The sequence below is a fragment of the Ciconia boyciana genome, chromosome 6, assembly GCF_034638445.1.
Source record: "Ciconia boyciana chromosome 6, ASM3463844v1, whole genome shotgun sequence".
Taxonomy (NCBI): domain Eukaryota; kingdom Metazoa; phylum Chordata; class Aves; order Ciconiiformes; family Ciconiidae; genus Ciconia; species Ciconia boyciana.
In genome coordinates this window covers 5198327-5210881 of record NC_132939.1, presented here as the reverse complement: position 1 = coordinate 5210881, position 12555 = coordinate 5198327, and the positions used below count along the sequence as shown (strand labels likewise).

At 47.9% G+C, this 12555-nt stretch overlaps 1 protein-coding gene across 1 annotated transcript in view; it reads right to left on the bottom strand.

The window, feature by feature from the left end:
* SLC6A5 (solute carrier family 6 member 5) overlaps positions 1–1208 on the bottom strand; it is a 30921-nt gene extending 29713 nt beyond the window's left edge. The window contains exons 1-2 of the mRNA XM_072864268.1: positions 1040–1208; positions 785–792 (exon numbers count right to left, since the gene is read on the bottom strand). The gene's annotated coding sequence lies outside the window, so the exon portion shown is untranslated. The remainder of the gene's footprint in view (positions 1–784; positions 793–1039) is intronic.
* Between the last annotated feature and the right edge of the window lie 11347 nt (positions 1209–12555).

The following is a 12555-nucleotide window of genomic DNA, read 5'->3' as shown; positions in this document are numbered from 1 at the left end:
TGCCCGGGCTCTCTTCTGCCAGAGAAAACAGGAGAGGGGCTTTTAAACCCCTGGCCCTCTCTCGGGCTGCTTCCGAGGGAGGGAAGGCGGCGACTGCAGTCCGGGGGGGCTGGGGGGGTTTCAGTCCCCGCAGCGCGGGCACCCCGGCCCAGCTGTGGCTCCTCCGGGAGAGAAATGCGCAGGGCTTGGCTCGACGGCTCCCTTCCCGGAGGCTCCGGCCACTGCAATGCGCATCTTCCAGCCGTGCTGGCATCTACAGAGGGCCTCGGGGGCTGGGGGTCCTCACTCGTGGGTCCTCACTCCCTGGTGCACGGGAGGTCCCATCGCCCTCTCTGGGGAGCGGAGCCCTCGGTGCCCTTGGACGGGTAAGGACTGACCGCCAGTCCCCAGCAAAGCCCGCAGGGGCCCAGCCCTTTCCCTCGGCACACAGGAACGAAGTGAAAAACCGCTTTTACAGAACGAACCTGTCCCCCTCCTCTCCTTTCAGGGTAAACCTTCCCGGCCTCCCACCCCACCAACGGCAAACCCCTCCCGGGGTGCAGGGCCAGGGCGTGGGAGGGTTTGACGGCTTGTGGGGTTGGGTTGATTGATTTCGCCTTATTTTTTGGTTACAAGCTCCAAGGCATTCAGCCGCCTGGGGCTTGAGCAGCCGGCCGAGCCCGAGGAGGGGAAGGGCAGGGCATCCTTTCGCATCTGATGCTGGGGAAAGGACTTGGCCTCACGCAGGGAGGCCTAACCGGTGTGCGCACAGGCGTACCGCAGGCCGGAGCCCGGTTATACTGACAGGCACGGCTCAGTGGACGCATTGGAATTAGCAGGGAACTATTGATTGTAATTTATACTGATATTACATTAATAGCAGTTGCCAGCAGTACAGCACTCGATCTAAGACCCTCCTTCTCCCCTCCCCATGGTACAGCCCCATCCTCAACTGATTTGGGCCTGAATTCAGAGCTTTGGCCCCAAATCGGTGCTGAGTGGCAAAGACCTCTCCCTCCCACAAGCTGAAGGGGGGGAAGAAACCCTGTAAGGAGCCAACTTACCCCCTCCACTCTGCCAGGAAGAACAGAAGTGTTGCCATCTGTGCCCAGTACCACGGTACTCTGGCTCAAGGTCACCCAGGCGCCTTTGGCATTGTTTTGCTCCAGTGTGCTCTTACCAAGGTTTAGATTAGCGTCCCCGTCTGTGCTTTGCAAAGCGGGAATTTTGCAGTGAGGGATAGCAGCTTGCCCGGCGGCCCCTGCCCCAGGGCTGTGCTTGCACGGAAAGGTTTCCACAGATTCCCTCCGGAGGGTGGAGTTGGCTTGCACCGGGGTGCTGCTGAGCTTGCAGATCCCGACTTTGGTCCTCTCAAAATCATTTGGTTTAGCTTCTTCGGAAGGACGTATTTTGCTGTCGTTCGAGAGTGATCGGGGAAGCCTGGCCATCGCGGCAGGAGCTTGCGATGGGGCGTTCTGTGGCTCATTTTCAGGGCTAATTCTTAGAACTCCCGCACCTTCATTGGGTCCAGGAGCAATGGTTTCAGGACTGTTCACAACCTGCTTGCTCATATCACTTTGACTGGCGTAATCCTAAAATGACAACGTCACATATTTTACCAAAAGAAAAAAAAAAAAAAAAAAGGTTGGGACTGCAGAGATTCTAAGAATTTCTTTCCTCATGCACAAAACACGTGCGCTAGAAAATCTGGATACAAAAGTGTTGCAGAATTTCGAGGTGCCCCGGCTTGCCTGCTTGCCCTCTCATTCAACGTTAATATTCTGGGAGAGAAAACAGTAAGGTACACAAAAAAATCAAAACAAACAAAAAACTGCACCAGCATCTGCAAACCTGTAATTCGAGTTTAAATAAGTGTTGCTACAGCACTGCGCCGCCAGACCTCGTTAGATTTCACATCACGACTCTAGGATGCTCCCTTCCCTATCACCACTGTAGAAAGATTCTTTAATTTTACGCCCCATTTCCTTTCTGTCATTCAACAATGCACATCGGCTTTTTTTTTTTTTTAATATATATAGGCAATAGACAAGCTGCCCTGTAGGCAGCCGGAGATGTTAAAAAACAAGCGAAATAGCTCTGGTGAGCATTTCTGAGCTGGCTGCCACCCTTCAAAACCCGACAGCAAGGCAGTGAAACGCAAAAACAACCACACCACCACAGCGGAATTAACGCCAATAACAGCTAGCTTTCCCTATACTTTGTCTTATGTTTCCGACTCGCGCACCTCTAAAGATTTTTTCAAGCATTCCTGCATTCCTTAAACAGATTACTGACGACACTCCCACACCCCCACACCTTTCCCTCCAGTTTAAATTTCTATTTTAAAATGCACCTTCTTTTTATACCTTAACCCGCAGACAAACCCTACCCCCTACAAACCCCATCAGTTTGATATTAGCTTTACAAACACACCTTCTTTTTTAGAAGAAGGTTTCACAAAGCTACCCATCGCTGTATCCGTTGCAAGTTTTCTCTTCATCTTCTCTCAGCGTCCCTGATGCTGGGAGACCCCATCTCCCAGCGCCAGGGATAAGATCTCCAAGGACTCGGACACTGTCCAAGTGCGCTTCGGGGTACCACCGTTTCCCCCGCGTCCCCTTTCCCGGCAGCAGCCCTAGCCCGGTCCGCGGGAGGCTTCCCGCGCTGGCTTCTCCACCGCGGACAGCACCGCCAGCACCGCGGACAGCTCCTCCAGCACCGCGGACAGCTCCTCCAGCACCGCGGACAGCTCCCCCTTGGGCACCGCTTCCCTCCCTTCAACCCTTTTCAATATCAAAGAAAAGAAATCAAGCACTTACCATGTCTTAAATAGCCACAGATTGACTCGGTAGAGGTAAAAACAGCAGCACAGGCAATTGACAGACTGGATTTCGCCCAGTCCAGAGCAAAGCTTTCTATACTTCCTTGGGAAAGACTGGGTTTGCGTCAGTGCATAGCAAGGTGCCCTTCGTTTGACATTTTCTTGATAATAAGAGCTTGATAAATCATTACCCTTGGTTTCAGGTTTTAAAGGGACAACAAGAAGCCGGAGCGCCGGCTAGCTGTCACTCACGCGGCAGTGGGCTTGCGTGTTCCGTGTGACTCATATGGGGGCTGATCACTAAACCAAATCCAGCAAGAGCACGGAAGAACTTTCTTGCGGGTAATTAGAGGGAACATGTGAGAAACACGTACTACTGCACCCAAAGCAAGAGACAAATGGGAAGAAACCTTCTATTTCTACCCCTCTCCCCCCTCCCGGTTATTGTAGGGTGTGATTCATCTCCCTTTTTTTTTTTTTTCCCCCTGCATTTCTGCAGTTCACAGTTGGATCAGACGTTATAATAGCTTTTATGTATATATAAATTATATATTTTTATTATATATTTTCACACATACATATCCACATACCTACACACAGAGAGAGAAGTTCACTGCGTATAAAGTACGCAAATATATTTTAATTGTGTCTTCCTTGCTCTCGTTGCACCAGACAACGCTATACCGTCTATTTTTACTGTGCCTCGTGGGGGGAAACCCTCAGCCCTAATTAAATGAAAACGATACACACAATAAAGCAATCCTCTCGTTCATCAAAACTATCTTAAGAACGGTTAAGTGGGAGCAAAGATGACGGCAACCGCAGTCAAGTTGTTGGTGTTCTTCCCCCACCCATCAAAGCATTTATGTCTGAGAACTGGGGGGGAATTACTCATCGCTAAAAGTCAGATGTTAACCCAGAATCGTTTTTGCAACGAAGTCATTCACCCGTAATCACCTCCCGCCGGTGTTATTTGCTATTTGAGGGGCTTTCTCGAAGATTTGTTGCGCACAAGGTAACTTTGTTCACGCTGACAAAAATAAATAGCGCGTTGGCAAAGCGGGATGCTCCCTAAGCAACCTTCCCAGTTGTTTCAGCGTCAGAGATGCTGTTCCTCCGCATACGCTCTGCTAGCGTCAGCTTCTCCGGAGAGTATGTTACATTTTAGCGTAAGCAATGTGAAGCGTGCGCCGGATCGGGGGAGGGGAGGGGAGGAGAGGAGGGGGCTAAACTCGCCAGCACCCCATGCATTCCTTGTACGTCCTTGATTTCACGGGTTACTAACGTTTGCTTCAGCGGACAGAGGAAATAAAAAATTCGCAGTAGCCCAGACAATTCTGCAAAGCATCTGGCTGCCCGGTGCCGGCATGAGCAGGGGACTGAAGAGCTTTGTTCCACTGCAGGCAGCTGCCCGCAGCGCCAGGCTGCGGCTCGGCGTGCAGGGGAGGCTGCGGAGGCTGCCCACCGCCCCTAGAATTCAGCCCAACTCCTTTCCATCACACCTGGCCATCGCGGATGTAAGCAGAAATTCACCTGCAAGAATGATTAAAAGCACCCGCGCAAGCCAAGGAGCCGGGGGCTAGCAAAGCCGAACGTGGAAAATGGGGTTTTGCAGAAAAGAACACCCCGTCTCCCAGCTGAGAAATGCTTTCGCCTTACAGCAGAGCTTCAGAGCATGTTTATAACACAGCCACCATTAACTTCTTGTGCTGTTGCTTAGAACATAGACATGTATATACGATAGGTATATAATACGCACATATAGGTACTTTTACACCTACACACGGTGGGTGTGGACTGTTGTACGTTCCTCTCTTCGAATACACTCTTCTGCCTCTCTTCTACCATATACTCTCCCCCCGCTCTATCCAGAAATCGAGGGGCACACAGAGAAGCTAGTTTTATTGGGGAGGGGGAGAAATCAGTGGTGTTTCGCAGTGTTTCCTTCTGAACGCATCCTCCGCCGCAGAGCAGTCCGTCGGGAGGGAGCAGGGCCGTTAGCGCGGTTATGCTGCCCTTCAGGTTCCATTAATGCCTCTAAAGGCACGGACCAAATTAAAAGCGACAAGGCAGCAGTCCAAGAAGTATTTTGGTGGGTAACACCCCCAAACCTCTCCTACAATCACAGGGTTGACTTATTTTGGTGGTTGGGGTTTTTTTTTTCTTCAGAAAATTGACAATATTCACTCTTCACGTTCTTTTCTAAGCGGTATTTTTGCTTTCTCTATCAGCACTAAAAGGTGAAATCGAAGTTTCACCCCTGGAAAAGAGGAATCGCTCTCCTTCACTTTCAGAAAAGGCAAGAGCCCCCCTCTTTCCCCTGCGCCCCGGGAAGGGCGCTCTCGGTGGGGTACGGCGGGAGGTCCCGCTGAGGACCGGAGCCAAGGACCCGTGCTTGGGCAGGAGGGAAACCCGCAGAGACACACGGCTCGGATTCAAATATTTTCCCTTATCTTAACCCCCCCCGTCGCCGGCTATCGGGACTGCAAAGCCGAGCTTCCCCCGCGCCGTGGTCCTGCCCTTCGCTTCTCACCACGGTGTCAGAGGGAGGCACCTGCCCTTGGTGGAAACTCCTAGTCTGGAGTGATGGTTCCTTTCAAAAGCAAAACAACTCCCTCCGACGTGGGCTTTTAACGCCCCAGTTAACTGCCTGTAAGTTCATTAAAATGACTTTTCTGAGCTACTTCTTGGTTCCTCATCCTCCCTCCCAAACGCCGGTCCCGCAGGCGAACCGCCCCTTCACAGCCCCGAGCGCGTACCTAAGGCATTAAGGCAAAGGAGCCGGCTGAAGCTCACACCAAACACCCACCGACCTCTCCCTCCCTCGGGGGGGTCACCCACCCCCGACAGAAGCCTGCACTGCCTGGAGGGGTCCCTGCCTGCTTCCCAAAGCCGGGGCCACCGGCACAGCCCCCCGGAGCCGCCCACACCGGTGCTGGGAGGGAGGGCGGCTGCTCCGGGGAGGGGGGAGGCTCATGGTTTTTCCAAAAAAAGGGCAGACACCCCCTCCCTTCCCCGAAACAGCCCCTTTGGGGTCCGCCTGCTTGCGGCGATCCCTCCGCGGAGGCAGGGCTGCCGGCAAACCGGCACCTTCCGCGGCCTGCGGAGCGGCCGAACAAGTGCCTCCGTCTTAATTACTTTGTCAAAGATGAAAAATAGCAATTGATTTCTTTTTTTTTTCTTCCCTTGCTCGCCATCCCTCCTCTTCCCCTGCCCCCCCCCCCCTTTGCAGATAAGCAAATGCGCAAACGAAGGGGGGAGCTGGCCCCGCCGGGCACACGGGTGCCCCCTCCTCCCCCCTCGGCCCCCTCCCTCCTAACACGCACTTTCCTGCCTTTACGCCGCATTCGTGCCGTGCCTCAGCGGAAAAAAACCCAAGTCACGACAGGAGCAAGCGATGACACCTCTCCACCAACACCCCCAACACGCCGACAGATACCCCCGCAGTTCCCATTCCCACCAAGACCCCCACAGACACCCCCGCAGCTCCCATCCCTGCGCTCAAATCCCCCGTCTTGGCTATTTTATGACTGGCTTAAGCCGTGCAGCTCTTGATCTTAAATCTGTCTCCTTCCCTCCCACTGGAAAGTTTGCCTAAAATTGATGGAGGCGGTGGCAGCAAGACACTGCACCCTCTTCCCCCCCACCCCGTTTTCTCCCAGGACTTCCAGCCGCAGCCTTTGCGACCTCCCCAGGTGCCACACTCCGAAATCACAGCTTGTCCCGGGGTCCTCACTTAGAGGCAATCAGCCTGTGTCAACCAATTCACACAGCACGTTAATTCATGCAGCTGGCGGGAGGTTTCCTTCTTCCCTCCTCTCCTTGGTCTCACCTTTTTTTTTTTCTTTTTTTTTCTTTTTTTTTTTTTCCCCGGCAAATCCAGAGAAAGCCGCTTTGGTGGGAGTTCTCGGCCATTTAAACTCTTTTCTCCCTCAAAGCTAAAAGGCAAAGACAATGGTAAGGATGAGGAAGGGCGTGAAGACCTGAGGGAACGCCTTTAAATGCCCAGTTAAGATTGCAATTGAATCGCCTTTTTATTAAAGGTAATTAGATTAGAGAGCTGTTAAACGTTAGCTGGGAAATGCACCGATTCAATCCGTACCGCGCACTCGGTGGATTTGACTTGCAGTCAAATGCGTTTTTCCTCTGATGGTTAGACTCACGGGTAGGTGACCCCGAATTCCGGCAAGTCCCCAGCAAGTGCCAAGAGCTCTTTCCGCAGCTCAGGACAGTCTCATTTGCAGCCCGAGATGGGCAGGTCCCCATCGCCTCTCCGAGGATGCAGAGCTGCAAAGCGAACCTCGAGCTGCTCCTTGGTGAATAAACCTGCCCTCCCCAGGGCTTTGAAGTCTTGCAGGGAAGTTCCAGTTTTGGGTGATGTGGAAATGTTAGTATATTTATACTTGTAAAAAAGATTATGGTTTTTCTTATGTTTTTAATCACTGACATGATTTAACTATAGCAATACATAATGCAAAGCCAAGAACAATATTGTATTCACTCAGCTGAGTTAGAAATCAAAACCAGGTATCAATAAGCCAGATCTTGTGAAGTGATACTTGACCTTCACTTTCTTGTATTTCCCTTTTCATTCTAACTATATATGTGGATTTTTATAGCCTTAACTTAACCGAACAGTTTTCCCAGGCAGAGAGCATGGACCCTTTCTTAAGGCAAAGATTCACCTTATCAGGCTGCAATATTTTGCCCCTCTCAGTTAATTATATCCAAATAATGAAGAGACTGTAAAATCTTTCAAGTGATAATTACCTGTGATTGTTCTCCTGTGAAATGCCTCAGGCTCATCCTGCTATTTATTAGCTCCACTGTACACTTTCTGATGAGCTTGCTTCCAATTGCCTTAGCCTATATAACTCACTGCATGGCTCTCGGATTTTCAGATAATTGTCCAAGTCCTGCATCCTCACTGTGAAAAAGGAGTCAGTTCCCTGAGAGATTTAACTCCTTCAGTGGAGACCACTGTAAATAACAGAAAATTAAAAGAAAGTGGGATCAGGTGGGGGAAAACAGAAGCATCTGGAAATTCCTGCACCACTGGCCAGGCATTTATGCTCCTAGCAGCTATTTAACCCATATATACGTGTTTCTTCATTTGTCCAGACGTTTTCCTTAACCACAGGGCGTAATCTCAATACAAGGCATAATAAACACAGGTTTAAACCCCTGCTTTACAATAGGACAGGGCTTTAAAAAAAAAAAGCACATATTTAATGAAAAATTGTAAGTAAGTGCTATTTAGAGCTCTAAATATATTTCCATGATTTACCTGTGTGCAATAAAGTCAAGGATATTTTTTTCTGGTGCCACAGTAAGCTCCAGACTTAGCCACTGAACTCAACACTTCTCCCTATTCAGGTGAGAATGTACCTGTCCTTACATTGCAAACAACATTAAAAATACATCTTTTTGAACCAGTGGTGCTCAAAACTGGATTAAGAGCAGTAGTTTCTTCTAACTGTACAAATATGTAATAAGTAAGGTTAGCACAGAGAACAGACAAATAAGCCTCCTTAAATCCATGCTGGCTCCATGCCTGGAGAGCTGCAGAAACAACACATAAAGGAGTGCTTTGTAGAGCAATCCAAGTGCTTCTGGATCTCATCAACCAGGTCGTTTTATCTCAGTCTTGGCACAAATCTAAGAGGGGTGATGGACAGTGGCTGTGGCAAGCGTGGGACAGAGAGGCTGGAACAGAAGCAGATCCTGGCTGTGAGAAGAGCGTGGCAGCAGCCCCGATACCAGATACAGCAGGTCAGGGATACAGGGACAAGGAACTGCACGTGGAGGGACATTGAACCCCAGCATGTTCACAGGGGAGGTTCACTTGCAGAAAGGTGCCTAAACCACCTCCAAGGAGGCTGTGCTTTGCAAGTGGGGAAGTTTGGGAGCACACAGACTCATTGTTCAGCTGTGAAGCATCAACTCAGCTAAATTTCAATATTAATAAAGATTAACACTTTAAACAACACTATCTGAAAAGAGTAATTCTCCAAACTGTGGTAGTTTGGTTGCTTGTTACCATGTGAACATACCACACTAAGGTTTGAACTCTTGATCAGAAATTTGGAAAGAAAATATCACAAATATGACAAAAGGAGAGAAAGTTGATTTTCTAGGCAGATGCCCTGGGAGGACGCCATGAGCATCACACAGAAAATACACCAGATTCTAGCTGATGACCAGTCCATTTTAACACCTTTCACTCACTGCCTTATTCACTTTTGACTGTTGATTCAAAACCAGTAAGAATGAAAAATCGTGGCATGCACCTCTGTGAGGCTATGGGGGCTTTCCCAGGAGTCAGCAACATGGACTACCCAGTCCCATTTTAAGAAAAAAACATAACAAACATACTAATGTAACTACTTCCGTATTTCACAAGGCAAGTCATGATAGTCATTTGGATTTCTGATTGGAAAAAAAAAAAAAGAAAGCCTTAAACTTTTTCTGTGGTCTCTCATAGGAAGTTCTTGGTTTGTTTAAACCAGAGTGCTCCACGTTCATTTTTTTTTTTCCTCTTTCACTGTGAAAGGGGAAATCCCCCAATACGTAGTGAATTGGGTAAGGCGATTGTCATACAGAGATAACAAAACTGTGATCCCTCTGTCAGCATGAAAAAATCCCACGCTTCATCTTGCAGAGTGCCAGATGAAGAAACCCATCTCTTCAGGGTTGATAAGTCAACCCAGTGTTGGGATATAAGTCTAAATCAGTGAGCGGTTTGTAGGACATTCATAGGAGCAGTGAAATTTGAAGGTCATAGGTTAAATCTAACGTTATTTTGTCTGAAGAATAAATGCTAGGGGCAAATTTTCAGCTACAGCTTCTCTCACTGGGACACCCATTTGGAGGACATTAGTAATGACTCCCTTTCCTGAACCAAACTGGTCCCAGTGTACTTGGAACAGCTCTGTGGGAATATACTGGTGGAAATGCTTCACCTAATCACATCCTCCTTGGCAGACTCCCAGTGTAAGTCCAGACAGAGCCCCTGTTCTGGGGTCTAAGCCTTGGGTACGAGAGAGCCGGGTATGCCAACACTGTGGCAGCTGCGAACTACCCTGTGGTTGAGGAACAGAAGATAGGGATATATTACATAGCCACTTTTCAGCTCCATTACACCGTCAGATGGCTCAAAGGGGCTGGCATCACAGCAGAGAATCTGGCTTACAGCTTGTACACATGTGGCTGTTATTCAAAGCCTTCTCAGCTGTTAATCAAAGCTACATAATCCCGTAATGTCTGCACTTCACTAAGCGCAGACCTATGCTCTATGATCCCACGGTGCTTTTCCTGGTCATGCTGAATGGAATTCTGGTCTGCTAGACTTGAATTGTAGCATACTTTCAGCTTTAATTCTGAAGAGATAACTCCAACAATATTTGCAATAAAAAAATTACATTACAAGTACTATTTACTCCCCAAGAAAATCTGTGCATTCCATTTAGGGTATTGGATTTAAAACAAAAGACATCGAATTGCTTAAAAACAGTTAGAAAAAGCAAGTAAGCTTCTACCAGTTTACATATTGAAATCAGGTTTAAGCATTCCCTTGAGCATAAATCTACAAGTAATCAGGATGACACTGCTCTCCTAAGGTACGAGATTCATTGTTTAAATGACCACTTTGTTAATTCCTACGGTTCATCTTCTGAAATTCTGGGTACCTTCAACACTGAGCTCCAAATACAGTTAATGCCTTGGTCACATGAAAAATTCAAGGTGTTCCACTATCTAAGGTGACGGAAAACCGAAGCCAGACTTCAGTGTCAAGACCATTTTCTTATTAAGCTTCCCAGCCCACTCCTACACATGTCAGTGAGGCGGTAAGAGATGCGAAGAAAGATCACCAGAGGTATTTCAACAGCCAGTTTCTCCCGAGTACCTTTTTCATTTAATCTTTCTTTACCCTTTCCTAATAAAGCCACATTTATCTGCAACACTCAGACGACGTTTTCTCATCACATTGCAAAGAACTTAACAAAATACAGCTAAATACCATCATTTCTCTTCTGCAGCTAAAGAGGCAGACAAACAGGCCCAGCACAGACAGGCAGCGGATGAAACTGGAGAAGGGAGGAACCTACCAAGGATGACATGAGACTGGAGCTTCGCTCTGCCCCAAGCCTCCCAGGTGACCTCAGGCACATCACTTCAACCGAGAGTTTGAATGCACGTGGCCAGTAACCTCCGTTCTCTCTCCTCCTGTTCAGCAATATATTCTTCTGAGATCAGGGCTGACTTCAAGGACTTAAACCAGTTTCATATCCCCTCGTGTGACCTCTCAGTAGAAAGGCGAATAGTCTGGGATAAAAGTATTTATCTAAGTAACTTTAAAAAGTATTAGCCATCTTCATTTTAGGCAAATGCATAAAGTATTGTTATGCTGGCAGCCGGGATGAGGTTTCACAGGTTTAAGGAATTAAACCCTCCCCACTCCTCCAAAAACCTCTTTCTGTCAAGCCTTAACTGAAAGAAAAATTGGTACAATAACCCGTCTATGAATCAGTCCTTATTACATATTTTCATAGTCTCTATAAATATGGCACTGCAATATAACTATGCCTTGAGGCCACTGTGCCCTGATTAACCCGTACGATGCTTTCCAAATTGCATCATACTGCTAGAAAACCTTCCTCTAAACTTTAGCATTTTTAGCACCTTGGCATTAAATGTCTCCTTGCCAATCCAGCAATTAATTTATTTCTTGTCCTTTGCACAGAACATCAGCTGACGTGGATTTATTGGCATTGTCCCCTCACCGCAGCATCCCACACTGACACCAGAGACTAACTCTATGTCCAAAAATAGCCAGACATTATCAGGAAGCAATCTGCATCACCAAAATCACAGTACTCAGAGTTGTAGAAAAAAAATCTATTCCAGCAGCCAATTCAGCTCTTAATAATATGCTGTAACTTCGTCAGACCTGAATTGGTCAGGCAATTGGACTAGATGATCGTTGTAGGTCCCTTCCAACTGAAATAGTCTGTTCTATTCTATACAGATCCCGAGATCAGGTAATGAATCATCTTGAGTTCAAAGTACAAGATAAAGAGAGCCTCACCCTTGTCCAAGGTAACAGTCGTCCAACTTGACTGGTTACATACAATTGCAAAGAAGTCAGCGCTATTCTGTAGCTGAAAGACAGAATTCATCCCAGAAAGGGATTTGAAGCAATCTAAAAGCGGTTTCAAAATCACGGTTGGTAGACAGGCAAAAGGGACCATAAATTAATGGAGAAATTGTGATATTGGAAATTACATGCAAAATGTAAAGTTTGCCGTCTGCTCGTGGTCTTTAATTGTCAGGTTAGCCAAGTGACATTCGCGCAAGAGGAATAGACTCAAAAGAGTAAGATTTAGCAGCACAGCAGCCAGTGCCTCCATACGCTGGGGTCTCAGATCTTTGTCTGAAACTGGAAGTTAAGTCCTAGATGGAAAGGACCCAGAGAGATCCTAATGACAAGCCTACCTCCACCAGCTTTGGCAAAGCAGCATTATTGTGCTTTTAAAAAAATTTTATTTTTGTTTTCCTCATTACTGGACATTTTGCAAGTAGAGTCCCATTCACCATGACAAGAATCACTGTCATTCATTCAATCGTTCATTCAGTGTCTGAACAGCAGCTTAGGCCACCGGAGATACAGGCTGAATTCTTACCCTTCCCTCACGCGTCTTTTCCCCCTCCCCACCTATTTTGCACTCCTTTTCTGAAATGCCTGGCCTAGCAGC